This window comes from Globicephala melas, chromosome 12 (genome assembly GCF_963455315.2).
Source record: "Globicephala melas chromosome 12, mGloMel1.2, whole genome shotgun sequence".
NCBI classification, from domain to species: Eukaryota; Metazoa; Chordata; class Mammalia; order Artiodactyla; family Delphinidae; genus Globicephala; species Globicephala melas.
The window spans coordinates 88,807,075-88,833,764 of NC_083325.1; the positions used below are offsets into that span (position 1 = coordinate 88,807,075).

At 43.9% G+C, this 26,690-nt stretch overlaps 1 protein-coding gene across 27 annotated transcripts in view; it reads left to right on the forward strand.

The window, feature by feature from the left end:
- Positions 1-26,690, forward strand: part of MYT1L (myelin transcription factor 1 like) — a 407,540-nt gene that overhangs the window by 205,355 nt on the left and 175,495 nt on the right. For all 27 annotated transcript variants that reach the window (XM_060309910.1, XM_060309903.1, XM_060309902.1 and 24 more), the window contains one exon: positions 12,269-12,410. The gene's annotated coding sequence lies outside the window, so the exon portion shown is untranslated. The remainder of the gene's footprint in view (positions 1-12,268; positions 12,411-26,690) is intronic.

The window sequence follows — 26,690 nt, forward strand, 5'->3', positions numbered from 1 at the left end:
GTCTCATTTTGATCTTCCAAATAATTCATTAGGACTGCAGATGAAGTATAATTATAGACATTACCACACATAGATATCCAAATAGGTGTTAAATGACTTTTCCAAGGACACCCAAATAAATAATCGTGTAGATGAAACCAATATATCTAGTTCTCATTCCATTCGTGTGGCTTCTAAGTCACTGTGCTCCACTCAGGAATGTCTGTACTGTATAAATAACTTGTCACACATGGAAACAATCTTGTCTGCTCTGACTCATTGTTTTGTCAAGTACTTTATTAGGTGGCATTCCTGTTTTATCCAAAAACCTGGGTTCCTTTTAACCAAATAATTTTGAAGATGAGAATATAATTTTCATGTTGAGATTATTTTCATGTTGGTGGTGTTACAGGAAATACTGTTATCTTTCAGACACGTACTTTAAGGTAAATTGTTCAGGAACATGTTTATGTACAGAGCAAGTACTGCCTTACATTTATATTTGTTGAAGACACAATGCACACCCTTCAGAATTTTAGTGGATTTGAAGATCCACTGCTTCTTCCCTTCCGGTGAACTCTCTCCTGGAACGCTTTCCATCACTGCACTGGGAGGTGATGGGAGCGACAGCAGCACGGTACCAGGTTCCCATCCTGCTGTGCTATCCTGCTCTGTGACTCCGGCCCAGTTCCAGTCTTTATTTGCTCATCTGTGCAGTGCGTTGCTTTCGTAGATGAGCTTTCAGACTTTTTAGCCATGGGTCTCTTCTTTCTAACACAGGAAGGTATACTGATATACAGATATTTATAAATTATGATAAATATGTATGATAGACATGTTTATATGTATATAGTATGATATGTGGGGTTCCTGTGGTTGGGCTTAGGCATCGCCACTGGATCCCCACTCGCCACCCTACCCCCTCCAAACCATGGGGGCATCAGAGATCACAGGGTAAAATGCACCGGACTAGGTGACTTCTCAGATCTTTTCAACCGTTAGCCTTCTCTGAAGCTATTCTCTTGATATGAAATTAAACCTCTAAGAAGTTGGTGGTCGTCATCTCTCCAACACCTCGCATCGTCAGACTTTTAAAAAATTGCTGTCAAGTGGTGGTAAAATAGTATCTCATCTTTGCATATCTTTGATAAATAATTGTTAACAACCTCTTCATGTATTTATGATGGATGTGTTTCCTCTTTGGCAAAATGCTTGTTAATGTTTCCTGCCCAGTCTCTCATCATACTGAGTATGCTTTTCTTATTTATTTTTATGTCTCTATATATTCTTTATGCAAATCAAGAATATGTCTTCCCCTAGTTTATAATTTGACTTTCTCCTTTTTTAAGGTGTCTTTTGATAACAAGTTCTTAATTTAATATTGTCAAATTCATCCATCTTTTCTTTTATTGTCAATGATTTTGGTGTCTTACTTTTTTTCTTACTCTGAGACCTAAGAATATATTCATCTATATTTTTAAGTAGAGTTTCGAGGTTTTGTTTTTAATATTTAACTCCTCAATCCACCATGAGTTTACTTTGTAGAAGATGTAAGAATCCAACTTTATCTTTTACCATCAGCTAACCATTTTTTTCTATTCCGTTCATAGGAGTGTGTCTCCTTTTTTCCTCTTTTGACAAGGCTTCTCCATCCCAAATTTCCACCACGCAACAGGCACCGGCCTGTTCACAGATTTCGTCCTAGTTCATAGGTAATTTGCTAACACTCATCAATGCCATCCAGGCTTAATTATTACACCTTCAGAACAAGTCCTGATGTCTGGTTAGCAATCTGTCCCTCTCTGATTTCTTCTTCACAGGTGTTTTACCCATTACTGTTCCATATAAAAATATCAAGTTTCTTACACAACTCATTTGGTATTTTGGTTGAAATTGCGTGACCCATGAATTTGAGGAGAACGGATGTCATCACAATATGTGGTTTGTCTCTCCATTGATTTACATCTTCTTTAGCGTCTCTTAATAAAGCTTTATCATTCTCCCTGGACAGGTGTTGCACATCTTTCGTTAAATTTATCAGTTACTTTATGTTCTCTCTTACTAACATAACTGTTTTCTTGAATGATACTCCTGTAAGTTACACAGTACGTATGCAGCCACCTAACTACACCCTGGTCCATGTCTGTCAGTCCTTCTGAGGACGGTGGCAGTGGAAGCGAGATCAGGCCTCCGGTGGTCCCCCTCTACTCATCCGCCCACACTTGGGAGGGCCGCCCTGCCCCCACCCCAGACAAAACCACCACACACAAGCCACTTCTGAACAGCACCCCACCCTACTGTCTTCACGTGTGGGTGTTGTTCCTACAGTGCCTTTTGGAATTGCTCTTGCTGTAGGCTCAGTGGTCTTCCCAGTTCAGCGCTTTGCTAAAAATGAGAACAGAACATTAGTTAACTTCGCAGTAAATGTAGAGAAGGTGTATGGACAATAGCATCTTCGACAATGAAGAAAGAGATCTACAGAGGGCAAGGGATGTGCCTGTCACCACACAGCGGGTCAGGGTCAGGGCCTTCTTCAGAGTCTGTTCTGTAGGACGGGATTCCAACAGCCCTGCCCCAGGGCTTGCATGAATTAATATTTATAAATTACTGAGAAAATACCTGGGACTTAGTACGTGCTCTGGGAGCTTTTCTGTTATCATTATCGTCCTATTACTCTATACTAAATTTGACCACATATATCCAGTTTAATGAGATAAATAGGATATGGATCTAACCTTAGTGCAAGGTATAATTTTGGTGTTACATGAGAAGTTTAAAAAGGGTTTTGGTTTTTAAAAACTGTAGATTACATTTTGGGGAATTGAAAGAAGGTCTGTGGGAGAAAGTGACAATTGAGCTGGGCCTAATTAAGTGAGTAGAATTTAAACTAGTGGATTTAATGGAAAGTAGATGAATTTACGGGAGAGGGCTGGTCTGGAAAATAACATGAAGCAAGAAGCCAGGAAAACATACATTTTTGCAAAGAGTGAAGCATTCCTTCAATGCATCAGAATATGAGTTTTCTTGCTGTTCTTTTGTGCCTAATATCTTCTTTCTGTTATAACTTCCAGCTAAGGTTCTAAATTGTGTGTGTGTGTGTATGTGTGTGTGTGTGTATGTGTAAAAGAGTTTGATAAACCTTAGCAAATTATTAAGGTCTAAAAGAAGCAGCATTTTTATAAGTTCATTAAAAAACAGTGTCAACTGATCCAATTACGTAAGCAAATACAGGATCACATCGGCATAGAACGCAGCAGATAATTATTAGGGAGGAAACAAGACGCCTGCTGCTAAGCCAGGGTGGACCTTTCTCTTCCTTTACGGACAAGTGCAGAGAATCGCACAACGTTACGGAGGTCGGTAAATTCAAGTTGGGGGAGGGGGAGTAAAACCGAGGCCACCTGGATGCATAGTTCGAAATGTCAAGACAGTTTGAGGCAAGTTATCAATTCTATAAAACGGCAGGTGCTTTAGGAAGGGCTGCCTCTTTGAAAGGATTGATCCAGGCAGAGGGGAAGTGAAGTAAGTCAGACAGAGAAAGACAAATACTGTATGATCTCACTTGTATGTGAAATGTAAAAAATACAACAAACGAGTGAATACAACAAAAAAGGAGTAGACACACAGATATAGAGAACAAATTACTAGTTACCAGTGGGGAAAGGCAATCTAGGGGAGGGGGAGTGGGAGATATAAACTATTGGGTGTAAGACAGGCTCAGGGATGTATTTACAACACGGGGAATATAGCCAATATTTTGTAATAACTGAAAATGTGGTGTAACCTTTAAAAAGTGTCTAATTTTTTTAAAAAAATTTAAGGACTTATACACATAAATTACTTAATTAATCAAATGTTTGCCTAAAAAGATACACTTAGGAAGGTGGGAGATATGATTAGACTGTTAAGGTTTAATAATGATATACATTTTAACTTTGAATATATTTGTGACTTTGTACATATGTAACTCTGAATTCTGAACACCATAAGAGGTTTTTGTTAACCTTTTATTTGAACCTTGTAACTATCTGTAATTTGATGAGTTTTTAGAAGTTTATCCATTTCATAATTTTTATTTTATTACAGCCAATGGTCACATATTTTATATGTGAATCTCAGCAAGGCCGATGGGGTGAGTCGTTGAGGGAAGCCTGTGCTTTCCCTGAACCCCAACATTGAGCAAGGTGGGGGCACCTGGGCAGCACCCCTAAACGCTGGTAAAGTCGAGGAGGCAGTAAGAATGCCCGGGGTGGACCTCAGTAGGAATCCTCAAGAGGTTGAAGGCAGTGGGGTGAAACCCTCCAACATCGAGGGAGGATTACTCCGATCTAGATTTTTTCACTCAGATAACATTATGGAAATAGGAAAAAAGAAAGAAGACCTCCCAAGCATCTTTCTTTGGGAAGCAATGGAGGGGAACACAAAATTGTGGCTAGGAGTTTGGGCTCAGGAATCCAATAAGCAATTATACTGTTAACAGGTGAAGAGAGGAATGTGCTGGGCACTGACATCTAAGGCACCACAGAGAAGAACCCAGGACAGAAGAGTGAGGGGCCACGAGAGACACAAGGCTCGCACTTTATTTACCAGTTGTCTCTTTTACAGAGGCGTAATTTTTGCCAAATTATTTTTTGTTGCATTGCGTTCTAAAGATACAAATGTAAGTAAAGCATGGTTTACCCATGAGAAAGCCTCCTGTTTACTCCTGTAAGAATCATACCTCCAAGGGGAGGGTCACAGAAGAGAAAGAAGAGGCTGTAACATCCAAAGGCAGAATTTGTGTCAAAGGGAAGAAAGATGGGATTGGAAAAATGTGGTATGTGGTGAAGAAGAGAAGTAATCGAGTGGAAATCATTGTGGGCTAATCACCCAGGAAACAGACAATTGAGACAAAAATGAGAAAATTCATTTTCCTCATTGGTTTTAGGCATAAATGTTAGTATTCAACACACAAATCTTATTTAGAGTCAAGTCAAAATAAAGATGGGGTTTTAGATGACTATTCTTTAGGAGGAAAAAGTTTTTAAAGAAACGTACTGTGTTGTCTCTGTACTTTTCTTGGAATGCAGTTTTTCTGTAAAAGAGATGAACAGATGTTAGACTTTGGGTGTTCAGTTAAAGATGGCAGACCAAGCACATTAGCTTCTTCTCTCTCCTGAAATCCCACTAAAATGACAGAAGAGTCATGTTTATCAAAAAAAAAGAAGAAGAACAGAGAGGGGATAATGGCTGCCCCATTTAGAGCTGGAGAGCAGAGATAGGAAGAAGTGATGTAGCAGAGCCCAAGGAGGCAGATGGGCTCAGAACCACTCTCAGGACCCTCGGTCCCTCCAGGATTGGCAGACTCAGGCCCCATGGGAGGCAAGGTGAAGCTGGACTAGAAACTGGCAGATTGGTTGAAAGGTTAAAAGCCAAGTAGACAGCAGGGATAATTTCTTTTCAGCAGAAAACTCCAGGTTTACTCTTTGATGGAATAAATCAGAGAGTCTCTTTGGAGAGATGATAGAAACAGCTGAGGGCTGGTTGCTACGCAGAAAGCTGGAGCTAAAGGAAGTTCAGAGATTGAGACAGAGCCCCTCAAGGTCCCTCCTCTAACCTGTACAGCACTTACCGTGTATCAGACACAATCCCGATGACACTACACCTTTAAAAAATAGTTTTATAAACTCCTCAGTGGTAACCACTTTACAAATGAGGAAACTGATACAGAGAAAAGATTCGGTAACTTACCAAGAGCACACAGGTAATAAATGGAAGGGTTGGAATCGAAGCACATGCCGTCTGGTTGCAGAGTCCGACTCTCACCCACTACACACAACTGATGGGCCCTGGGAAGAGCCTGTCAAACATCCTACACAGAAGCCCGAGATCCAGATGCGTCGTCCATACGAGCAGGGCCTCTAGGAGAATTTCTGATGCTGCCCCGGGAAGTCTGAGCAACAGACAAGGACCCCGGATGCCTGAGAAAATCCCGTAATATGACAGAGACCAGAACAAGCCAACAAACAGAACAGAAGAGGGATCGAAGCAAATTGGAGGAAATAGAAAGTATGCAAGAGGAAAAAAGAAACTCCCATTAACTTTCTCAGATTATGGGAGACAACTATTGCATTTACTAAATGAGAACAAAATATTTCCTAATTGGAAGAGGGAGAAGGTGATTCAAATAAACAAGAGTGCTCACTTTGAAAGTAAAAATGTGAGTGTTGAAATTTACATTTTAAGAAGTTTCACTAGAAGGGTGAGAAGGTAAAATGAGGCAACGTGATTAGAACAAAAGGACACAGACGCATGGATAAAGATGTGGTACATATACGTGATGGAATATTACTCAGCCATAAAGAGGAGTGAAGTTGGGTCATCTGTAGAGACGTGGATGGACCTAGAGACTGTCAGACAGAGTGAAGTAAGTCAGAAAGAGAAAAACAAATATCGTATATTAACGCATATATGTGGAACCTAGAAACATGATACAGATGAACTGGTTTGCAGGGCAGAAATAGAGACACAGATGTAGGGAACAAACGTATGGACACCAAGGGGGGGGAAGTGGCAGGGGGTGGTCGTGGGATGAATTGGGAGACTGGGATTGACATACATACACTAACATGTATTAAATGGATAACTAATAAGAACCTGCTCTATAAAAAAATAAATAAAATAAAATTCAAAAAAAAAAAGAACAAAAGGACAAAGAGATGGAAACCGAGAGAGAGAGACTCAGAGCTTGTCCTGTATGAGCTGTAGCAGTTCCGGAAAGAGAAGAAGGGAAGAGAAGATCCCTGGGTGCTCTGCAGGGCGCCCACCATGATCAGGGAAACAGATCCACACACCCACCCATTACGGGAACATCACAGCACACGTGGAACAAGGGACAGTCCTAATAATTCTGGGAATGCGCAGCTAGTGGAAAGGATTCTACAAAGAACCTTCAAGAGGTAGAAGATAACGGAATGAAACCTTCCAACACCTGAGGAGGAATTATTCCGATCTAGATTCTTGTACTCAAATATTATGGAAATAGTAAAAAAAAAAAAAAAAAGAACCTCCTTTCTTTGGGAAGCAATGGGTGATGATCCATCCAAGAAAGAGGAAGGCAAGGGTCGCAGTAAACAGGAGATGGAGGAGTGGACTGGCTGGGCTGGAGGAGAAGGGACCATCCAGCCCTTCAGGCGGCCTGACGTAAAACGGCCGGATGGGAGCGCACGGACAGCTCCCTGAGATGTCATCCACGGCCCCAAATGGACACCCAGTGCTTGCTTGCAGTGAAAGGAGGCTACTTAATTGGGAGACTTTGAGGATAAACTCTTGGGAAGCACACAGGACGGATACAAGTGCACGAGCACAGCTGCTGACTGCGGGTGAGGGATGTGGTAAAGCCTACGCTCCGCCGTCCACAGCGTTTTCATAGTCATGACAACGTGACGTTGTTAATGGTCTGACGTAGTGTCCCCCGTGACTGCATTGGGACAGAAGTGTCTGAGACAGGACGGCAGGTGTGTGTGTTGGAAAGCGTCTTCTTCTCCAAGCCTGGAAGTTGACAGATGAACGCTTCTGGGTGGGAAATAGTGCCCTAGAGGAGGGAGAGCTTTTGTTAGGGATGTGAATGGAGGTCAATGTCAAAAGAAAGGGTGAAAGAGTTGAAAACCCTGCCCTCTGGGGAGCTGGGAGTAGAATGCGCGTGGTATTTGGGGAACAGTTTTCCATAACAAGCCATGTACAGCTACCTGACCCCTTAACTATGTATGTGCATAACTTTGGTGAGAACACATAATACATTTTTTGATATGTCATATTACATGCTGTTGTTCGTCATGATGGCTGGGAATTGCAGTCTTCAGAGCACAGACGGTCTGGAGTGGAGGCTGGAGGCTCTCAGCTCCTGGAATCGGAAGAGCAGTTCCCGGAACCCGGGACTCAGCTGCGCTGGGCGAGGGGGTGGCCTGTTTCTCCCAGGAGGAGGGCGCAGGTCAGTCCTCCAGCCACTCCTCCCCGCACTTCTCTGGTGACAGCACATTTGGTGACTGACAAACACTCACCCCTTGATAACAGCGTGTTCCCTCAATAGCTGCTGGATTCCCGGGGGTTTCAACGCTGTTGAGCGAGCGCGGTCCGTGTTCACAAAGACACTAAACACAGCTGTTTCATTGTCTATATTTAAAACCCGTCAAATAAAGATACTCTTGGCTCCCAGCAGAACGGTTCTGTGGGGCTCCAAACGGGCCCTGGGTTGCTGGAGATCCTGGCGGTTCCTGGATGCCCCCGGGTGTACCCAGGGCCACCTCTCAGCTGTCCCTCCTCAGCCACGTGGCTTGTGGGGCCTGGGTGCACTGCTGATGTTTCTTTAATGTGCAGCCACGTCCTATGTAAGCCGTAGATCCACAATGAGCCGTTAGTAAAACAAGAAGCAGAAGGAGTTCTAATAATAACATACAAATTAGCAAGGAGCAAACCCACCTCAAAATGGTCTACACCAGCTCCGAAAGTTACGTTCACAGATCAGATTCCTCATATTGCCAGTCACAATTTCTCTGATACTTGTTTAAAAATGGTAAATGGAAAAACATAAAGATAACCCCATTTATAATATGTTATATTTGGAGAAGTACTTACAAATATCAGCCTAGAATATTCTCTTCTACCTCACTATTTGGAAACAAATTTTAAAAAGAACAAAAGGAAGATGGAAGGAAGGGAGGGAAGAAACAAAGAAATCTGGTTTCCCTTTAGCCCCAAATGCAAACATCTCAAACAGGAGGTCATTTATGTCTATTTTTCATGACAAGATAAATTACTACATTTCAATCTATCTCAATACATAATCAGTCTAAAAACCAACTATGATGTAATCAATCATTCTTGAATCGGGGACAAACAATGCTTTTTATTCACTACATAACTAATCTAAACATTAAGCAATACACACGCTTGTTAAATGGGGAAATTCAAAATTGGCCTTATATCATGAATATTAATAAAGGTAAAGTTAAAATGAATTTTATAATGCAGCCATTTAAAATGCACTGATCTAAAACTGAGTTTTTACTTAAAACCACTTCTTTACTACATGCTACGACATACTATGTTAAAATGAAGAAACGATTTGGGTTCCTGAGAAGGGACCCCAACAGCCCCAAACTGAAACCCGGTGTGGGCATTCCCCAAGCAGTCCCTCACCCCCGACTCCCCACGTGCCGAGCGCTGGTCGACACCACGAGATGCTGGGCAGAGGTGTGTTTGATGGTTTCGCTCATCGTTGGCTCAGTTGTTCAGCCTGGCAGAATCTGCTCAGCAACTGTTCGTGTCTCCATGGTTGCGTCGTGGGCTACGAGCCACAACTACTGAGCCTGAGCTCTAGAGCCCGTGAACCACAACTCCTGAGCCCAGAAGCTACAACTATGGAGCCCGCAAGTCACAGCTACTGAACTCGTGTGCCACAACTACTGAAGCCTGTGCACCTAGAACCTGTGCTCCTCAACAAGAGAAGCCACCACAATGAGAAGCCCACGCACTGCAACGAAGAGCAGCCCCCGCTTGCTGCAACTAGAGAAAGCCCGCGCGCAGCAACAGAGACCCAGTGCAGCCAAAAAATAAAAGTCAACATCATCAACACACATAGCTACAAAGTTTTTTGTGTGTGATGAGAACTTTTAAGATCTACTCGCTTAGCGACTTTCACATATACGACACAAATGTACACAGATGTAATGCTGTACGTTACATTCCCAGGACTTATTGATTTTACAAATAGACGTTTGTGCTTTTGACCCCATTCACTGGTCTGGCCTAGCCCCACCCACACCCCTCTCCCCTGCCTCTGGAAACGACCAGTCTGTTCTCTGCATTATAGAACATTGTCAAAACTATAGAAATGGAAGGCAGATTCGAGGTTGCGGGAAGGGAAGTGGGTGAGCTTATAAGAGGGTGGCCACACTTGTGGTGACGGCGTTCTGTGCCTTGGCTGTGCGGGTGTACAGTGGACATACACAAGTGATCAATTCGCATACAATTAAACACAGACATGCACGGGAGCACAAGTAAAGCAAGATCAGTGGAGTGAATGGGTGTTGATATCCCAGTTGTGACGATATCTTAGAGTCTGGGGAGATGATATTACCAGGGGCAGTGGGTCAAGGGCACATGGGATCTCTGTATCATTTCTTCCAGCTGCACGTGATCTGCAATTATCTCAAAACAAATAGTTTAAAACCAAGTAAAACATGTACGATAATTTCACATAATGGCCAGTGCTATAAAGAAAGCCCCATGATCCTCATCTGAGTGATGGTGGATGAGAGGAAGGTGCAGTAAAGCTGTACCCGAGGACACAGTGGGGCTGAACATCCAAAGCCACCCCCACCTGCTAGTGTTATTTGCGTCATTTGTGTTTTGCAACTAAGCTACCTGCTAAACACTTCATATGAGAGCTCATCTTGGAAATTCCATTACAAACGATCGCAAGCAGCATATGTGACAGAGAACTGTAGACAGCCAGAGCCACAGGAGCATAACGCTTCCTCTTGTACCTGAGTAATTGAGAAAAGGTGATGTCTTATAAGATCACGTCACTAAGGGACTCAGTCATTAGTAGACGGTTCTGTGGAGTCTTACATAATGCGAGGTGTTTTGTTCAAAGAATCATCAGCTCAGTTTTTCATTCATTTTTTTAAATTCTGCCTTAAAGAAGAAATTTCTATTTTACATCTCAGTTGTCTTAAATCAAAATATATATACATTTACTAAGAAGCATCAACTGTCTTTCAAGGGCATTTAACCTGTAATCCATCCGTTTTTAATCTACATCTGACAAATGACTCCGGGGTGAAAATACCTCTTGGAGAAGAGGTGGTGTCTCCTGCTGCCAGTCACCATAAGTTCCCTTCTTCCAAAGGTGGGGCAGAGTGTCTTGTATTTGTGGGTGAGCCCCAGCTCCCCGTGAGCTCAAGGGAACAAGGAAAGGATCAAGGTCACTGTCGCAAGGATCCAGACACAGCAATATTTGGAGGAAGCTCCATGAAGGCTGAGAGGAGGGCATTGTCCGTGTGGGGAATGAGAAAGACATTTTCAACTCCCTGACTTATCCGTGAACGTGGGCATGGAGAACAGAGGATGTGTCAAATACAACTTTGTCCACAAAATTCGATGTTATAGACCCTAATGACTTTAATGAAAAGCCTGTCATTTGCCCCTCGCGGGTGAGCCCGGTGGTCTTTGTCTTTGCTGTCTTCCCAGAACCCCACGGAGCCCCCAGAATGATGGGAATCCATGTGATGAATGTACAACACATTATGAAATGCTTAAAACGATAGAGGTGAATTTCTAGGATTACCAGAGAAGTAAAACATGTAAATTAATATAACAATATTTCACTAAAATGTGATTTTTTAACAGTGTTGGCACTATATCAGATAGAGTGGCTTTGATCATTAATATCCAATCCTTTTCATATATTTTCTAATCGCTTAATTGTTTTGCTTTGTGTTGGTTTGTTTATAAGATTTATTTAAATTTGTCTACTTGATGTTCTTCATATGATGAGAATTAAGATGCTTTTTCATAAAACCTCTGCACTGAATACCATTCAAACCATTCTTAGCCAATTTAGTAACATCTCAGAACATCTTCAGAATAACTGTGCCCACTAAGTACATATTCACCATAGAAGATTATGCACAAAGGCCATTTTAAACACTGCATTTTGTTGTTGCTTTATAGTTGTAACAAATGAAAATTTTAAATGAATACTTAAGAGGTTGAATTTTGTTTTCCTTTTTCATTAGCAAATAAGATGTCCTTGGAAAACCTTTTATATGGAAAGGACCGTAGCTTATTTACTGCCTTTTGAATGGACAAGGATAAAAATAAAAACACATCTGACAAACTATGATGATAAAAGCTCTGTATCGACATGCAGATACATCACTATGCTTCCCTAATTAACTTCTAAATATTTCATATTGTCTTAATACTTTTCAGACTCAATCAAAGATAACTTACACTTAGTTTTATTGAGAACGTGTTAACAGTTTGTGTAATCTTTACATCACAAACAGCAATTTAGTTATCTAAAGAGATTTTTCTATAAGGAATCATTTATCACAAATCAGTGCATTGTGATACGATCTCCAGGTCCCCCCGTAGTGTCTCCGTGTGTTTGTGCACCCAGCCTGGCTGTCATCCCCCGTCTGTCCTCAAGCACAAACCTCCCTGGTGATTAGACCCGGCAGGTAGGATCCTTGTTGCATTATGATAATCAACTGCATTCCTCTGCCTTTTTATTCTTCCCTAGAGTGACTGCATCTCGTGGAAGAGGAAAAATGTAGTTATTGGATCCAATCGAGTGTTTGTGTCTCTGAAATTATCAGCAACACCCCGTCAGGAAAGGTTCTGTTGGTCCACAGACGTATGGCGATCCAAGCAGCCACATAAAGGTAATGACCCCGTGTCCTACTTCAGGCTCTACGTGCAAACAGATGTTTGTCTATTACCTTAACAAGAATTCCAAAAAGCACAAAGACAGGTTTGCGAATAGAGGATTTTGTATTTGATCAAGAGTTCAACGTTCCTAATCTTAATAAACAAACTCAGTACAGTCAGAATTTATCATCTATTACTAAACATAGACTCAAGTAGTCTTCTTTTATCCAGTTACAACATTACCCCCAAAATAATTTCATAGCCATGTTAATAGGTCTGTTCACCCCTTGGCAGTTGTACAGAGGCTGCCTCGTGCAGAGTCCCTTTAAAATCAGATCTCTCTTTCCACTATTAGTCTATTAGGGACCCTTTATCTTTAAGGAATTAAGCACTTCTTTAATTAGGGCCCATTTGCATAGCCCAAGGTCCTCATAGGTTGCTGTCAATTACTGTTGGTAAGTCTCTCTCAGTGTTGCTGTGAACCTCCAGAACCACACTCCTTGCAAACTTCCAGTTATATATGGCTAATGTTCTTTTTTAAGAATTTTAAAAATTGTGGTAAAATATATAGAACATAAAATTTACCTCCTGACCTTTTTTAAGTGTACAGTTCAGGAGCGTGAAGTACATTTACATTATGTAGCTGTGCGACTACCATCGCCACCCATCTCCAGAACGTTTTTCATCTTCCAAAATTAAAACTCTGTCCCCATTAGGCACTCACTCTCCATTTCCCCCTCCTCCCAGCTTCTGGAAACCACCATCTACTTTCCGTCTCTGTGAATTTGACTGCTGCGGGGACCTCATTGAGGGAATCATACAGTATCTGTCCTTTAGTGGCTGGCTGATTTTACCAGCATTATGTTGTGGCAGGTGTCAGAATCCCTTACCTCTTTAAGACTCAAGAAGATTCTGTCGTATGTAGAGACCACATTTAGTTTATTCCCTCTCTGTCAATGGACACTTGGGTTGCGTCTACATTTTGGCTATTGTGAATAATGCTGCTATGAACATGAGTGTGCAAATATTTGTTTGAATCCCTGCTTTCAGTTCTGCTGTGTATAAACCCAGATGTGAAGTTGTTTGATCCTATGTTAATTTTTAACAGTAAGGAACTTCCATACTGTTTTCAATCACAGCTACAACATTTTGCATTCCCACCAACGGTACACAGGAGTTCCAATTTCTCTACATCCTCACCAACGCTTCTTGTTTTTTGTGTTGTTTTGTTCTGTTTTGTTTTTAATAATAGCCATTCAAATGGATGTGAAGTGGTATTTATTGTGGTTTTGACTTGATTTCCCTAATGATAGTAATGTTGAGGGTCTTTTCATGTACTTATTGACCATTTATATATCTTCTTTGGGTAAATGTCTATTCAAGTTTTTTGCCTTAATCAAGTAGTTTTGTTGTTGCTGTTGTTGTTGAGTGTAGGAGCTGTTTATGTATTCTGGATATTAAGCCCTTATTAGATAAATGTTTTGCAAATGTTTTCCCGCATTCTGTGGTTTGCCTTTTCATTTGGTTGGTCGTGTTCTTTGATGCACAGAAAATTTTACTTTTGTTGTAGTCCAATTTATCTATTTTCTTTTGTTGCCTGTGTTTTTGGTATCATAACCAAGAAACCATTGCCAAATCTAACATCATGAAGATTTTCCTATATATTTTCTTTTAAGAGTTGTATACTTCTAACTCTTATGTTTAGTTTTGGGTTTTGATCCATTTCAAGTTAGTTGTATATAGTGTAAGTTAAGGGTCCAGCATCATTCTTTTGCATGTAAGTATCCAGTTTTCCCAACACCATTTGTTGAAAAGACTGCCCTTGCTCCATTGAATGGTCTTGGCACCCTTGACAAGAATCATTTGACCATATGCACAAGGGTTTATTTGTAGGCTTTCTATTCTATTCCTTTGGTCTGTGTGTCTGTCTTTATGCCAGTACCACACTGTTTTGTTTACTGTAGCTTTGTGTAAGTTTTGAAATCAAGAAGTATGAATCTTTCAAATTTGTTCTTCTTTTTCAAGATTGTTTTGGCTATTTGGGGGTTCCTTTAGGGTCCATATGGATTTTAGCATGGATCTTTCTATTTCTGCAAAACAACAACATTGGGATTTTGATGGGGATCACTTTAAAACTATAAGTTGCATGGCTAAGTTTCTTAATCAGACAGAAATAGAGGTTTCAATGTTTTATGGTAGTGAATTTTCCTACCCAATTTGAGCATGTACCATTACCTTAAATAAATTTTTTTTCAGTGTGAAAAATATTAAGATTTTATTTTATTTTTTCTGATCCTGGTATGGAGAACAATAAGTGATTGTAGGGAATGTTAACTATAAAGTTTTACACAAATCTGCACTGAGAATGAAGAGACAGTTTCTGTTGAATTTCTTAAAACTCAGAATTTTGAAATCAGTAATTCCTTAGTAGAAAATTACCAATTTCATGGAATGTTTCACATAGACTTTGCCATCAAAGGTAAGCTTATCTGGCATTCAGAAGTTCTTTATTTATAATAAGAGCCTAATACAAAACTTAGGTATGATGAGGCATCACTCAAGACCATGGTCAATATTAACAATGTGGAGAGGCACAGTATATTTGAATGAGTGATTAATCACATTTCTGTGTCATTTTTGAAATAACAAAACCTACCAACGATCGAGCTCCAGCGCACACGCCAGCACCGGGCAAGCACTAAATTCCTCCCCAATTCTCCTAGACTGAGAGATTATCCTTCCCACTTCAGAGCTCAGTAAAGGGAAGATTAGAGAACGTAAGTGACTATGTTAAGATGACATAATTAATAAGTAGCCAAGACAGTAACTGCACCAGACTCAGGTGGCTGACAACGGAATTTTGTTTACAGATCTACATTTGACACAAATCACTAATTCCAAGAAGCCTTCAAATTTCAATCTTCAATCCAAGTCTATTTCTAAACCAAATGAAAATGTTCAGAAGTTAGCAGTAGAATAGATAGAGCAAGAAAAGGACTCAAAGGAAAGGTTTCTTTCACAACTACCCTTTCTGTCCCAGATACAAAGGGATAATTGTGTATTAATCTTTATGTTCATCTGTTTCCCATTTTTTCTACACTGTTGAGTGCCTATTTTGTTCCATGAGCCCTTCTAGACTCTGGAGGTATAAAACGGGTGAGGCATGGGCACTGTCCTCAAAGCATCACAAGGACGTGGTAAGGACCAAGAGTAAACAGGCCTGAAGGTCCTTCCTTCAGGGCAGAACACCTGCTTGGTCCCTCCGCCTTCCAGAGCCAAGCACGTTTCCCGGCCCTGTAAGGAGTTCGGTCGCTTCTCATGGTATCAGCAGAGGTCTGGGTAAGATGACTTGGGAGGATGGAGAAGAGGTCTTAGCTCTGATTAGAGGGGCCAAAGATGTCTTTGCAGAGGAAATGACCCCAGAGCTGGGCCTCGAAAGATTAGTTCATTAGATGGATGAATTGGGAGTGACTTCCCATGTAGGAGAAAAAGATAAAACCCAGAGATGAACTCAGGGCATAGACATAGATACCAGTAACTTGGCACACACAGCTGCTTGTTAGGACAAAGGACTTAATTCCTCCCGGCTTGGGTTTGGTGTTGGTAAAACAGTTGTGATTTCTGTCGTCCACAGGAGAGAGAACGTGGTGTGGCTCCATCTCCCTGTCCTTTCAGATGGAGGGTTTAGAACTGTCCACTCCAGGGCTCTCGATCCCAGAAACTGATTACTAGCTGCTCTCACTCGTTTGCCCACCATCCTTTCTTCTTGCAATGCCCAGCGTTATCGTATTCAACCATCCAGAGTCTTGTTACCTGCTGCCGTGTGGTTGTTTGAACTATGGATTCCCAGAATTGTTCTTTTGCTGCTTCTACTCCTTAGATTGCAACCCAGAATCGAAGGATGCAGGTGGAAGGGCCCATGGTCCCGTTGCCATTGCTAAGCCAGCAGCGGTTGAGTACAGACGGCCCCAGTCCTGCAGCCCTCGCACTCCCAGCCCCTCCCCACCCTGTGGCCACCACCGGCTCCCCGTGGGCCATATTTCCTGTCCTCAGCCCTGGCTTCCCTTAGCAACCCCAGTCAAGAAGGACTTTGGGGCTTCCTCTTATGGGAGAGATGAAAGTGCTGATTTAGGGCATTTTCTGTCCATGTGTCCCAATTAGCCACCATGATTGCCGAGCTGAGCACCTGTGGCTTCCCCACAGCTGGTGCTCTAGGAAATCCAACTTCCTCTGAACCAGAGCCCAAAGAGAAAATCACACTCCCATCCAATTTCTATGCTAAAGACTTTACTTAAAATAAAATCAATATCTGTTTCCCAAAAAGCTTCATGGATTGTGTTCTGAATGGCGACTGTTTTAAAGAAAAGTGTATCGTGTGTCCAGAAGGAGGAATCTGCCGAAATAGCTCCAACTTTATAAATCTGTGGTCTTTGACCCTTTGAATCGGATTTATTTAAAACAGCTGACAAATACTATTAGTTTCGTCCTAACACTGCCAGTTACCATTTGTGTCCCTTTGGGCAAATCCCTTCAAAGTCTTACTTTCTTTTTCTGTAAAACAGGGATAAAGGACTAGATCAAGTGTGATGGATTACATGAAAATACTGTAAACTACTAATGATGGTGATTGTAGCTAAGTATCCATTAAGTATCTACAATGTACCAAGCTCCGTTCTCAAAGTACCACTCACTATATCCCATTTAGTCCTCGAAACACCCTGTGTTACTCTTCTTGTCCAGATTTTTATCCATAATTTATATCAGAGGAAACTAATGTATAGAGAAGTTAAATAAAACGCCCAACGTTACACAGTAAAGGGCACGGATGGAACTCAAACTTAGGTGGGTGATTTAGCTCCTGGCCAACGTTCTTAACTGCTGGGACCTGCCCCTGCCATGTTCCCAAAGCCCTACGCAAATATCACACGTTGCTCTCCTTGTGTCTATTCCACACATATTTACAATACATATTATTTGTGTGTGCATGTAAAGTATTGTGTGTATATCTATGCTTACACACCAAGAATTTGTAAAACTGCTAGGTTGCCACTAAATCACACTGTTTTGCCTGAAAGGAGCAACGCTGTTAATATGATTCCGAGTTCACCACTCTCGTGGCCCCCTGCTCAGAAAACAGCCCAATAATTTCGAGTCATGTTTTCTCAAGATCATCCCTAATGCTTTTCGATCGTTTTCATCGTGATTCATCAGTATTGCTTAAATCTTCTTTATGACCTTTGTTACCTGCCGTTATAACAATGTTTATAAAATGTAATGTTATAAAATAGTACAGACAGTGAAAAATAAGTAAAAGCATTTGAGCTTTGATTTTTCTGGAATTTAGGAGATAGTGGAAATTTGCATTTTACATGACTTGTCTCAGTCTTGGACCACCACTCTCTTGGAAAGTAGGATGCAAATGACTAATCCCTCCCCCTCCCCTGGAGTGTGACAGGGACTGCAGGTGATGACACTTCTCTCCCCCCGGCTGAGAACGATTGCCTCCATCCGTGGGCGTTTTGATTGAAGCCGAGTTGGGGAATAGGCGGGTCGTGTGTGGGTGTGGATGACAAGGGGCATCAGATCCAGGGGCTTCTGCCAGCCAGAGTCCACCTGCGGGCGGGGAGCTCACCAGAGAGGAGCTCCTCTTGGCTCAGTGGAGGTGCTGCCACCGCGATCGAGGTCAGCCTGGGACCCTTCCTCTGTGACCCCATGCTCCTCCGGCATCCTGGGTGACTTGAGACTGGGAGGTCCCTGGACGCCCCGCGGGTTTATGAAAGCTTCCGAGCGACGTGCGTTTTCCACACATGAGTTTCAGAGTCGGAATGCCCGTCCCTCCTGTTCCCCTGGAGCAGAACTAGGAAAACGTGAAAAGCCAAAGATGCCAAGAGAGCCCGGGGCTTCGCTGAAGCTGCACATTCAGTTCAGTGAACCTCCGGCTCGTTCAGCCCCAACCTCAGCAGGACCGCTTTCTAAGTTATTTCTCGGGGACAATAGAGTAGTGCAGGGTGCTAAAGTGACCCCTGAAGTCACTGGCACCAGGAGATTTGAACATCAGACAGTATATCATAAATTTCTCAAAAAACCCAAAAGGCAGAAACACCTATAGGGCAGGTGCTGTGTGTCGGGCGTGTCCGTGCTTTCCATGCACTCGCAGCCTGAGGTCCCCCACGCTCCACGATGTGCTCTGGACAGCCCCACACTCATGGCAGAGACCTGCATAAATCCCTGGGGAGACTAACAGTGCAATTATCGCCTGAAAGTCTGTGATGCGTGAGAAATTTGTGCCCTGAGGTCTTGCTGGGAGATTTTGTGGTGCTGGTCGAAGCCTAATGCTGACGTTATTCACCATTTTCATATTTCCTCTTTAATTATATTTCCTCTTTAATCATAATTTACATCCTTTCCTTGGGTCTTAACGTTTGTTTGACAAAGAGATTGTGCACCATTTTATTTACAAAGATCTACCATTATTAATATGTTTAGAGAAGAACATTCTGTTTAAATAACTGGAAGCATCTTCCACTGAAGCTTTTATAATTAAACCTCTTAGTCTGCTAATGTCAACAGTTCCTTCTAGATGGAGTTAGTGGAATTTTTGTTATCATGGAAAAGTAGCATGTTGAGCTTTTAAATTTCCTTCCAAACAATGGACACTTGCCACTTGATTCGACAGCCTGAGCCTTGTGTAATATGTACAAAGTCGTGACGTTTAGTGATGTATAAGCTTTCTCCTCACTCCTAGAAGAGAACTTTCAAGTAGCCCACATTCCATAGAAGGTTCTAGAACGGCCATTGGAGGTATATGTATCTTTACTTTGGGGGAGGAAATACAACTATCCTCAGATGTATCATTTTCATTTGCCTTGTGGATGTGTTCTCATTTGACCAGAATAAAAATCATGTTAGCCCTTATCTCATGGGTAGCTTTCATGCACAATTTAAATCCAATGTAAAATTCATGGGTGGAAATTAATAGACACTTGCCAAAGCATAATGAATAACGTATTACAGTCTTGAAAGGGGTGTTAAATTTAAACACAGATGATATAGCAGTTAAATGAATAAATCTTCCCTAATCAAAGTCACTTTCAAAATATGGAAATTTTAGTGCCTGCCTTGTTTGAGGGTTGCATTAATAAACAAACAAACAAACAAACAAGGAATAATCCCATTAGAACAGAGCAGAAAAAAGGTAGATAGTGACTTACTAGCATATTCAATTTGACAACAAATATTAACTAAACATGGAGAAAGAATATGGAAAGAAATTTCAGAGGAGATGCAAGTGGCTTCTACATTAGAAAAAGTGTTCAACCTCATCAGCATCATCCGTGTGACCCACAGACTGACAACGTCATAGCATCGTTTACCGACCAACCATGTTCAAACCGTACTGAGGACTGTGGCTTTACAGACACAGTTACTGGCAGCATCAGTGAAGCTTAGAGAGGATGTTGCCTTCACATGAGCACGTCCACGTAGTGCACAGACACTTACACTCAGGAGCTGCATATATGTTGTACGTATGGAGCTGCAGCGAGGCGGTGCCCAGGGAGCATGGCCTCTGCAGGGACCGTATCCAAGCATGACTCTGGACAATCTGCGATCTCTGCAGTCTGTTTCCTTCTGTGTATGTCAGGCATGATCACAGCATGTTTACCTTGAGTGCTGTGAGAAGGACTTGATGGATTGAATGGCGTTTGTCACACAGCGAGCATTTCAGAAGACTTGGATACTTTTGTTACACGTTATAGACTTGTTTGTAAGAGCAGGAATTTGGAAACAACTATTCATCCATAAAAGACTCGTTCAATGAATTATGTTGTGTTCATGCAATAGAACACTATGAATTATTTTTTGAAGGCGGGAGCTTGTACGAACCTAGCCCAGCCTATGTCGTGAGATGAAAACTCGCAGGGTGCAAAGCCACGTAGAGGGTTACCATTTGTATACTTTGAAAGTGTGTTTGCACACAGATGCTTGTCAGTGCTGGAACATCAGAGGAAGGACAGTCAAGGTTGCCTCAGGGTTAGGAGTTAGCTGATTGGGCAGGAGAGGAGTTTCTTCTCCTCGTATGCCTGTGGGTACCTGAAGCATGCTGCCCCATCTATACGTCTATTCCCCTTTGAAATTTGTGATCGATGTTTATATTCACTGAATATTCGTGGAGAGACTTGAGAGGAGCTGACAGAGGCTGTGACTCTGGGGGAGCTGACACTCCCAGTCAGATGTCCCCGGAGAAGTTGGCAGAATGGATCTGGGGCGGATTCGTGGGAAAGGAGTGGACAGGGCAATACCAGTGCCAAACTCAGGGGAGAAGAGAGGTGTCCTGGAGATCAGACAACTCCTCAGACCTGAGAGGCTGGTGGAGATGGGATCCTCCGCCAGCACCAGCAGAGGCACCGCGGCAGGAATCCCAGGTTCCGCCTGGAAAAGAGGCAATGAGTCTAAATTCTGGCGTGTACAGGGCGCAACCACGTGAGCAGAGGACAGGAAAATGGGGAACGCTGGTTCTGGGAACATCCTTTAAACACGTTGCCCGCTCTCCTAAGAAAAAATGCCGAACTCTGAGGGGCAGAGAATCCATCCACGTGATGCGGGTTATTGGTTTCATTTGGTTAATACTGTACATCGTGAGAAGGTGGGTGGTACAGCCCGTGAGCTCCGAGTTCTTCACACTCTTGCAGATCTGCTGCTTTGCCCCCTCCACCCCGTGTGGCTCTGCAGGAGTGCCCTCCTCCCAAGGCCTCTCCAGGGCCTGCTACTTCAGCACTTAAAGGAAAGGCAGGCAGAGCCCATGGCAGCCAGGCAGTCCGCCTGTTGGAAGCCTCCCCAGAAACCGTGTCTGCAGGGTGATGGATGAGGTTAATCTCCCGTCGTTTCATGGGAGATTTACATGCATGAGTCTCATTAGTGCTAATGGGAGTTTCTTGCATAAATCTGACATGCGGGAAGGTAAGGAAAAAGCCGGTTTTCTTTTCTTCTTTATCGGTTTTCTTGCTTAAGGCTTCGTTCCTGCAGTCTGGGGGCTGGCTTGGGTGTCTTGCCACGTGCCTTGCATGGAAGCCGCTGGTGGTCTTCATTTACATGGAAATGGACCCCAAACAGGGTTCTGAACTCACATGTTTAAACACCTCCTACTTGCGCCATCATCTTTGCAAGTACAGATGCCCAATCAGTGCCACTGATCCAACAAATTTCCATGTGTCAGTTGTACCTGCTGTGAATGTCATTCTGTTTGGTGATAACAGGGCCTGCACCCAAAATGGAGGTGGGGGGAGAGGGAAAGCCACACTGAGCCCTTGCTGTGAACTGAATTATTTTTAAAGTGACTACAGATCCCTGCCCTGTTTTAAGTGCCAGCCTATCTCTGAAGCTAGGATTGGGTTTGGAGGGAGAAAGGCTAGACCGGCCCCTGCCGCTCACTTGCCATCCCTTCCCTTATGTCTATTAAGTTGTGGGTCCGTTTATAATATCAAGGCAAACGTGTAGAGTTAGAGCTGTTTCCAAGAGGACATCTGAACTAACAAACACAGGCTTAATTTCACCCTGCGTCTGAGTGGGAGACTGGCGTTTTTCAAAGCCCGTTGAATACTTCCCGTTATTATTTTGAACGTATGCCAGTTTCCCATCATGTTCACACTCAGAGCTGTGGAGTGTCGCTTGTTGGGAGGTGGGAGATGGTTGTGGAGGACTTTGACATTATATAGGTTCACATTATTTGTATTTAAACATTTGCATATGTAGCTGCTGACAGAAGGTAACCACGATGACTTCAGGTACATCTAGTTCGGAGGACAAGTCACGAGTGTGGTGACTTGTGATAGAAAAACCTTTTCTTTGTAATTTAAGTTGTGTATGATTTACAGATAGATATTAACAGCAGATATTGTCTATAGTATATGCCCATGTATATGTAAATGGATAACATACTAATGCATAAAAGCAATATGTGTGTGAGTGAGACAGACAGATTAATAGAAGATTTTAGTGTATTAATAGGAAAAAGAGATAAAAATAATAACTTTAAAATTTTCCAGGAAACCAATACTTCAGTTGGTTAAATTAACAACAGAAGAAAAGTAACTTTCTGAGCTTTTTCTTCATTAATCCATTTTCTAGAAAAAATATCTGTCTGATGGAGTCATTCTCTGTTAACCAAAATGATAAAAATTATGTCTTCCTCTCTAATCAAATTCTCCTTCAGTCAAATTTTGGCCTCTTCTTTATTAGAGATTATTTGTAAATTGATGTTCATTTTGATCACAGTGTGGATAACTGGATAGTTTTTTGTGTGTCCACATTCATGCACTCACTTATTCAACATATACGACTGAGCACCCATGAAATGCCAGGCATTGTTCCAGATGCTGGGGATGCTTCAGAGAGCAGAGCCCCTGCCCTCACTGAGCTTGCCTTTCAGGAAGACGGACGCAGGTGACGCAGGGCAGGAAAGGAGCCTTTCTGGGGAGGGAGCAAGGCTCTGTTCCAGAGAGAGGGTGACCTCCAAGAAGCAGACGTGGTCCAGTCACAGCTCCAAGGAGGCAAAGACCGGGTGTAGATGTTGGGGAGCTGGGGTCGCTGTCTTGAACTGTTTCTGGCTTCTGGATGAGGTGGGAAGCCAGGTCCTCCACGGGCTTGAGGGGAGGAAGGGACCAGGTATGGAGGAGGAGATGTGATGGAGGGAAGGAAGGAGGGGACGGGGACCTTGTATTGCCAGCAGGAACTGAATACCCACCTGAGGCCACGTCATGCTTTGAGGTGAGACCAGACAGCCAGGACTGCATCCTTCCTTCCAGCCAGTCTCTGGAGGAGGGCTGGCACAAAGCAGACGGCGAAGCCAACCTTCCCAAGGGAGGAAATTTAGATGAGAGACAGGCGGGCAGATTAAGGAGCGCAGGAAGAGCAGCGAATCGTGGTCCATCCAGTGTGAGTGCCGAGGAGGGGAGGACGGAGGACGGGGGGTCAATGAGGAGATGGTGGGGTCAGTGGGCGATTTGCTGGTCCTTGTACAGTTGTCCAAAGGCTGGTTGGAGACTGGGAGCTGGAGGGAGGGAGCTGGAAAGGCACCAGGTGGCAGCCAGAGGGGGGAGCGTCTGAGTGAGAAAACAGAGGGGGGGCCGTGGAGCAGAGGCTGAAGCAGGAAAAAACGGTCCAGGAGTCAAGAGGCCAGGATTTTGGAAGGATGGGTGATGTGGATGGAGAAGTTATCAAGGATCTTGCGGGCTGGTTGGAGATCATCCCATGATCCTCAAGGAGTGGGGTGAGGTCCCCGTGTTTTGGTGATGTCAGGGAGCCTCTCTGAGTCTAGGGTGACCTGAGACTCAAGGCTGGAGGGATTTAGGGAGGATAGAAGGGGGCTGCCAGGTGAGGGGCCGGCCCGGGGTGCAGAGGCCCGGGGCGGGGCAATACACAGGATGCTCTGCTGCCCGCCTCGAGTTCCAGAGGCTGCCTTGGAATGATTTCAAGAATGAGGCATGAGAGGTGGGGTCAGGAAGGGGACAATGCCCGGCACCTGAGGCTTAGAACCTGAGTAAGGGTCACCTGGGAGCCTGACAGGAGGTGCCGACCTCAGCATCCCCAGCATCTGCCGCTGGTGGGTGAGGCTGGCAGGTGAGGCCGGGGGAACGTTCATGGGATGTCCTTTGTGATTTAGCACGAATCATAGCTAATATGTTAGAGCGGGGCTCCTAAGGGTATTAAGGGATCCGTGCGACTAAGCACACGATGTGTAACATTGTGACTCTGGGCACAGAAATTGTTTAATGGCTCAGGAAAACACCATGTGTATCACACATGTCATTTACATTGTTTGCCCTTTAAGTGTCCTTCAGAGTTGACACCGATACATTACAACCCCCTTGAAAACAAAGTCCACAAATAAGGTTGACATGAGGAAAGTTTATTTGGCAACAGAGCTAGAGGGATGGAGAGGGGCTGCATGAAACGTTTCCTTGCAAGGACTTAAAAAAATAAAATCCGTGTACCATGCAATCTCACCAAAAAGGAAGAACTTTCCTTCAGCCGGAGAATCTTCAGGTTCTCAGTTACCACATGTGATGGTTCAAGTGCGAAGATGGTTGTTAAGAAGGATCTTGGCTGGACACAGCTGCCGATGACGCACTTGAAACCGTCTGCTTCGGCTGCGAGATGCAGGTATTCGCAGCCCCTCCCCTCCTCCCAGACAGCCCACAAGGATGCCATGGGGACGTCACCCTGCACCTCCATGGAACATTTGTTCACAAGGATTTGCTGGATGTACAAGGTGTGTGTAGGTGTATGTGCTGGGCGCACACGGGCATTCATTCACTCCCCACGCGTCCAGCGGACGCAGATGAAGTGCTAAGGGCGATGATTACACTGCCGATGGACCCCTGGTCCCTGAACACACAGCCCGCTGAGGCCGGATCAACCCAGAAACCAGGGCAAATGCAGTGAGACTGAAGTGGCAACACCTGTACAGGTCACCAGCTGTGATCAGCTCATACTGCAGACAGGGCACCCAGCAAAGTTCACCCAAGGCTGCATTTCACACACACAATCACTCACACGCTTTCAGACTCACAGTAGTAACAACAGCCAGGTTTAGCCGTCTTCGTGCTCCCTCCCCTACGACCTCCCTCGGAACAGACCTCCTGGTTCCTTCTCGCGTCTCCAGGCTCTGCCCGTCATCCACTGAGTAGGTCCTATGCTTCTGGAGAATAAGCAGGTCACCCTGGCCCTGCAGATGCTCCACTCTGAGCCCAAAGGCGTCTTCCTTTTCACCAAAGCCCATTAGCTTCCTGTTGGGAGTTTTCTGTCTTTGGAGCTCCTGTGGGTCCAAAGTCCTATCTATTCCTCAGCGATAACCATGTTCATCCTTAACAATTCGTATTTCCCTCCATTCGTAAATTCAACTTTGAACCTTCCTTCAGGTGGTAAACTTCCCATTTTGTAACAGTAGGAAATGGAGATTCCAACTAACTGACGTGTATGGAACCAAGAGTTTGTGGATAAGCATGTAAAGATCATGTATAGATTTTCGTCAAATATCACTGTGGTACTGTGAGGATAAAATGCTACAATATTTGTGAGAGAGAGAGCCGTGAACCACAGAACGTTCCCCGATGATTACTTATTAACATTAGGACAAATGCGCCCAGTGAAACATTGTCCTTTCAACAGGTATTCACTGGCCACCGGCCGCGAGCAGGTACCGGGGCTATAAGGATGAAAGGGTCTCACGAAGCAGAAACTCACATACTGAGCACAGGTCACCGGGCGGGGTGCGGGGTGGTTGACTCAGCACACAGGCACTGTGGGACGGAGCATCACAAAAGGTGCGTCTAGTGGAGGAGATTGGACCCAGCAGAAAGGTGGAGACGGTGACGCTTAAGCATCAGCCCTGAATAAGAAGGAATCAGGGAAGAGAGGGCGGGGGAAAGTGTGCGGCCATTGGAAACCTGGCGTTTCCTGTGGAGGAGGTCTGTCCGAGGGGGAGGTTGGCCTCGTCACAAATGACCCTGCGGGACATGTCGGGGGTTGGCCTTTGTTCTGAAGGCTGCGGGACCATACACGTGGTCATCCTTGTGACTGATGCCACGCAGGTAAATCGGCAAGTAAGAGATGCATCTGGCGGCAAGGCCAACCACTAGGCTACACGCAGGAACACAGGCGATAAATACGGCCCCCGACCAAGACAGCAGGCGCGAGGGACAGGATGGGCGGCTGGAGAGATGCAGGGAGCTAAGCCAGCCAGGCCACTGGGGAACCGGGGACAGAGGGGGGATGGAAGACGGGGAGCAGGCAGGGGTCCGCGTCCCGGGCTGGGACCGCAGCTCAGGTGGGGGAGCCACTCACGGGGCTGGGCGGAAGGCCGGCTGGTCACGCGTGGGCAGGAAGACCCCGCTCAGCCAAGGTCACACTTCAAGGTTACATAGTTTAACCTTAGGTTGAAAAGGCATCTCAAAATTGTATACGCGGAGTTCAAGTGCAATAACATAATAGCATGATAAAAAGGGGCACATTCTCTGATCAAGTGAGTCTTAAACAGCGCCGGCCCTTCTAACATTCCCGTAAGAGACGCGCATGTCATGAAATAATGCCATTTAATTCCGCAAACATGTTGAACCCCTAGGTCTGTTGCTCAGCAGATGTTCAGTGTTTGATTTCACTAAACCCACGTGGAGTGCCGAGGTCACTAAGGCCTAACCCAACTCCCAAGGACTTATCATCTCATAAGGGAAACAAGACAAATGGGCAGAATAATCGCTTTTCAGGGCTGTTGGGAATCAGTGCCGGGGTGAGGAGAT